This window comes from Moschus berezovskii, chromosome 11 (assembly GCF_049115385.1).
Source record: "Moschus berezovskii isolate FMDL1 chromosome 11, NW_MosBer_1.0, whole genome shotgun sequence".
In the NCBI taxonomy this organism is placed as follows: domain Eukaryota; kingdom Metazoa; phylum Chordata; class Mammalia; order Artiodactyla; family Moschidae; genus Moschus; species Moschus berezovskii.
The window spans coordinates 101,778,787-101,784,681 of record NC_142470.1 but is presented as its reverse complement, the minus strand read 5'-3'; the positions used below and the strand labels follow the sequence as shown (position 1 = coordinate 101,784,681).

Here is a 5,895-nt window from a genome sequence, read left to right as displayed (position 1 = left end):
AATGAAGAAATCAAAAGAGAAATCAAAATATGCATAGAAATGAATGAAATGAAAACACAGCAACCCAAAACCTCTGGGACACTGTAAAAGCAGTGCTAAGGGGGAAGTTCATAGCAATACAGGCACACCTCAAGAAACAAGAAAAAAGTCAACTAATTAACCTAACTCTACATCTAAAGCAACTAGAAAAGGAAGAAATGAAGAACCCCAGGGTTAGTAGAAGGAAAGAAATTGTAAAAATTAGGGCAGAGATAAATGCAAAAGAAACAAAAGAGACCATAGCAAAAATCAACAAAGCCAAAAGCTGGTTCTTTGAGAAGGTAAATAAAATTGACAAACCACTAGCCAGACTTATCAAGAAACAAAGGGAGAAGAACCAAATCAATAAAATTAGAAATGAAAATGGAGAGATCACAACTGACAACACAGAAATACAAAGGATTATTAGAGAATACTATCAGCAATTATATGGCAATAAAATGAATAACCTGGAAGAAATGGACAAATTCCTAGAAAAGTACAACTTTCCAAAACTGAACCAGGAAGAAATAGAAAATCTGAACAGACCCATCACAAGCACGGAACTAGAGGCTGTAATCAGGAATCTTCCAGCAAACAAAAGCCCAGGTCCAGACGGCTTCACTGCCGAATTCTACCAAAAATTTAGAGAAGAGCTAACACCTATTCTACTCAAACTCTTCCAGAAAATTGCTGAGGAAGGGAAACTTCCAAACTCATTCTATGAGGCCACCATCACCCTAATCCCAAAACCTGGTAAAGACCCCACAAAAAAAGAAAACTACAGGCCAATATCACTGATGAACATAGATGCAAAAATCCTTAACAAAATTCTAGCAATCAGAATCCAACAACACATTAAGAAGATCATACATCATGACCAAGTGGGCTTTATCCCAGGAATGCAAGGATTCTTCAATATCCACAAATCAATCAACGTAATACACCACATTAACAAACTGAAAAATAAAAATCATATCATTATCTCAATAGATGCAGAGAAAGCCTTCGACAAAATTCAACATCCATTTATGATAAAAACTCTCCAGAAAGTGGGAATAGAAGGGACATACCTCAACATAATAAAAGCTATATATGACAAACCCACAGCAAACATTATCCTCAATGGTGAAAAACTGAAAGCATTTCCCCTAAAGTCAGGAACAAGACAAGGGTGCCCACTCTCACCACTACTATTCAATATAGTTCTGGAAGTTTTGGCTGCAGCAATCAGAGCAGAAAAAGACATAAAAGGAATACAAATTGGAAAAGAAGAAGTAAAACTATCACTGTTCGCTGATGACATGATCCTCTACACAGAAAACCCTAGAGACTCTACCAGAAAACTACTAGAGCTAATCAATGATTACAGTAACGTTTCAGGATATAAAATCAACACACAGAAATCCCTTGCATTCCTATACACTAATAATGAGAAAATAGAAAGAGAAATTAAGGAAACTATTCCATTCACTGTTGCAACGAAAAGAATTAAATACTTAGGAATATATCTACCTAAGGAAACAAAAGACTTGTACATAGAAAACTATAAAACACTACTGAAAGCAATCAAAGAGGACACTAATAGATGGAGAAATATACCATGTTCATGGATTGGAAGAATAAATATTGTAAAAATGAGTATACTACCCAAAGTAATTTATACATTCAATGCAATCCCTATCAAGCTACCAACGATATTTTTCACAGAACTAGAACAAATAATCTCACAATTTGTATGGAAATACAAAAAACCTCGAACAGCCAAAGCAATCTTGAGGAAGAAAAATGGAACTGGGGGAATTAACCTGCCGGACTTCAGGCTCTACTACAAAGCCACAGTCATCAAGACAGTATGGTACTGGCATAAAGACAGAAATATAGATCAATGGAACAAAATAGAAAGCCCAGAGATAAATCCACGCACCTATGGACACCTCATCTTTGACAAAGGAGGCAAGAATATAAAATGGAGAAAAGACAGTCTCTTTAACAAGTGGTGCTGGGAAAACTGGTCAGCTACTTGTAAAAGAATGAAACTAGAACACTTCCTAACACCATACACAAAAATAAACTCAAAATGGATTAGAGAGCTAAATGTAAGACCAGAAACTATAAAACTCCTAGAGGAGAACGTAGGCAAAACACTCTCCGACATAAATCACAGCAGGATCCTCCATGACCCACCTCCCAGAATATTGGAAATAAAAGCAAAAATAAACAAATGGGACCTAATTATAATCAAAAGCTTCTGCACAGCAAAGGAAACTATAAGTAAGGTGAAAAGACAGCCTTCAGAATGGGAGAAAATAATAGCAAATGAAGCAACTGATAAAGGATTAATCTCGAAAATATACAAGCAGCTCCTGCAGCTCAATTCCAGAGAAATAAATGACCCAATCAAAAAATGGGCCAGAGAACTAAACAGACATTTCTCCAGAGAAGACATAAAGATGGCTAACAAACACATGAAAAAATGGTCAACATCCCTCATAATCAGAGAGATGCAAATCAAAACCACAATGAGATACCATTTCACACCAGTCAGAATGGCTGCTATCCAAAAGTCTACATGCAATAAATGCTGGAGAGGATGTGGAGAGAAAGGAACCCTCTTACACTGTTGGTGGGAATGCAAACTAGTACAGCCACTATGGAGAACAGTGTGGAGATTCCTCAAAAAACTGGAAATAGAACTGCCATATGATCCAGCAATCGCACTCCTGGGCATACACACCGAGGAAACCAGAATTGAAAGAGACACATGTACGCCAATGTTCATTGCAGCACTGTTTATAATAGCCAGGACATGGAAGCAACCTAGATGTCCATCTGCAGACGAATGGATAAGAAAGCTTTGGTAGTGGGACTTCAACATGGCGGCTGTGGTACTGGCGGTGACTACGGTGACGGTCTGGCCCGGGGCGGGCAGAGTTGGAGGTGGTAGTGTTCACTCTCCCTAGGGGCCGTCAGGAGCTCAGCAGGGACCGAGCCAGGGAGGCCGGTCGGTGGCAGCACCTTTCAGCTTCTGGCACGGCGGCTGCAGCATTCAGGTTCTAAATGGCTTCTAAGAAGTTGGGTGCAGATTTTCATGTATGACTTCTCCTTGGAAAAGAAAACCATTGAGTGGGCTGAAGATATTAAGAAGATCCAAGAAGCCCAGTGGGAAGCAGAGCGCAAGGCTGAGGAAGCAGAAGCTAAAGTGAATTCTAAGAGTGGCCCAGAGGGTGACAGCAAAATGAGCTTCTCCAAGACTCACAGTGCAGCCACCATGCCACCTCCTATTAACCCCATCTTTGCCAGCTTACAGCACAACAGCATCCTCACCCCAACTCGGGTCAGCAGCAGTGCCACGAAACAGAAAGTTCTCAGCCCGCCCCACACAAAGGCAGACTTCAATCCTGCTGACTTCAAGTGTGAAGAAGACCCGTTTGATAATCTGGAGTTAAAAACTATTGATGAGAAGGAAGAGCTGAGAAACATTCTGGTGGGAACCAGTGGACCTATTATGGCCCAGTTATTGGACAGTAACTTGCCTCGAGGCGGCTCTGGGTCTGTGTTACAGGAGGAGGAGGTCTTGGCCTCCCTGGAGTGGGTCACCCTAGATTTCAAGCCTCTTCACAAACCCAATGGCTTTGTAACCTTACCACAGCTGGGCAACTGTGAAAAGATGTCGCTGTCTTCCAAAGTGTCCCTCCCCCCCATTCCTGCAGTAAGCAATATCAAGTCTTTGTCCTTCCCCAAACTTGACTCTGATGACAGCAGTCAGAAGACACGCAAGATGGCAAGCACGTTCCATAGCACATCCTGCCTCCGCAGTGGCACGTTCCGGAATTCCCTAAAGCCTTCCACCCAAAGCAGTGCCAGTGAGCTCAATGGGCATCCTACCCTTGGGCTTTCAGCTTTGAACTTGGACAGTGGCACAGAGGTGCCAACCCTGACCCCTCCCCAGACGCCTTCCCTGTCTGTCTTGTCTGTGTGCACAGAAGATTCAGCACCTCCAAATACACGTCCCATGGTCACACCTCCTAATTTCTCAGTGTCACAAGTGCCCAACACTCCCAGCTGTTCCCAGGCTTACTCTGAACTGCAGGCGCTGTCCCCCAGTGAGCGGCACTGTCTGGAGACAGTGGTCAACATGGGCTACTCATATGAGTGTGTCTTGAGAGCCATGAGGAAGAAAGGAGAGAACATTGAGCAGATTCTCGACTATCTCTTTGCACATGGACAGCTCTGTGAGAAGATGGAGTTTCTTCAGTTAATGAGCAAATTTAAGGAAATGGGCTTTGAACTGAAAGATATTAAGGAAGTTCTGCTATTACACAACAATGACCAGGACAATGCTCTGGAAAACCTCATGGCTCGGGCGGGAGCCAGCTGAGACGAGGCCCTGCCTAGGCCCTGCCACAGAACCACCCCTGCAGGAGGCCCTGAGGAGCCCACCTGTGGGGAAGAAGGGGCACACTTCTGGATTTTCTTTTGGGGGTGGAAGGTCAGGTGTGGAGACTGTGCTTGCCAAGTCTCTACAAGCCTAGGTCTTGAGCTGGGGAGAAAGTGGGTAAGATTTGGGCATGCACATGCCCCCAGAACTGTCCTGGCTCCTTCCATATTAAAAGTATTTGTATCCTGAGAAGTGTCCTTCCCGTCTTGGCCCTCCAGATTGACTTCTCTGGTCTTTTTGGGATCTGTGTGGCTTCAGCCGAAACCTGGCCCAGCTGCCAAAAGGAGCTGGGGAGGAGGAGGCAGTGGGGCCAGACTCAGTGCTGCTTCAGGGCTAGATGTTCCCTCGTCCACAAGAGTGGGCTGACCTCTAATCCAAGTTGAGTGATATTGAAAGGTTCTTCCAGGGTTTTGTTTCTTTCCCTTTTAAACAATGTCACTTAGTGTGACACTGGTTCTGCAATGTCTCTGAGATGCAGAGAATGCCCTTACCCCTTGGGCCCTGAGTTTGCCTTTTCTGCCAGGCAGTTACCACGCTTCCCTGCCCCAGCCTGTTTCTTTTGGCCTGGTTTGGACTACAATCTTCTGCTACCCAGGATTTTAGAGCCCCCTACTCTAGGAAGCAGTTGTCAGTTTAAGGAATCATTGGTCCCTTCCTAGCACATCAGGTGGGGAAAAAAGCAGGCCGTGATTTAGTTCCCTAGCACTAACTCTACCTCAGTTCTCCCTGGAGAACAGCCTCTCCCTCCAGCCTCTGCTCTAGGACGACACGAATAACACCTAGTCATAGAAATCAGTCTCTTTGGTTTGTTTTGTATTATGTTGTACATCATTAAAGATCTAACTACAAAGGAAAAAAAAAAAAAGAAAGCTTTGGTACGTATACACAATGGAGTATTATTCAGCCATTAAAAATAATACATTTGAATCAGTTCTAATGAGGTGGATGAAACTGGAGCCTATTATACAGAGTGAGGTAAGCCAGAAAGAAAAACACCAATACAGTATATTAACGCATATATATGGAATTTAGAAAGATGCAAATGATAACCCTGTATACGAGACAGCAAAAGAGATACAGATGTATAGAACAGTCTTTGGGACTCTATGGGAGAGGGTGAGGGTGGGATGATTTGAGAGAATGGCATTGAAACACGTATGTTGTCATATGTGAAATGAATCACTAGTTCAGGGTCGATGCATGTTATAGGATGCTTGGGGCTGGCATGCGGGGATGACCCAGAGGGAGGATAAAGGGAGGAGGGAGGTGGGAGGGGGGTTCAGGAGGGGGAACTTATGTAAACCCGGGGCGGATTCATGTCAATGTATGGCAAAACCAACCAATATAATATTGTAAAATAATTTGCCTCCAATAAAAAATAAATTAATTACCAAAAAAAAATAATATGTAAATTACTGAGCTGTTACAACTTAATC

General features: G+C 43.0%; 1 pseudogene; it reads left to right on the top strand.

Moving 5' to 3' along the window:
- The first annotated feature begins 2,795 nt into the window (after positions 1–2,795).
- On the top strand, positions 2,796–5,305 carry LOC129539288 (ubiquitin-associated protein 1 pseudogene; annotated as a pseudogene).
- Positions 5,306–5,895: the final 590 nt, after the last annotated feature.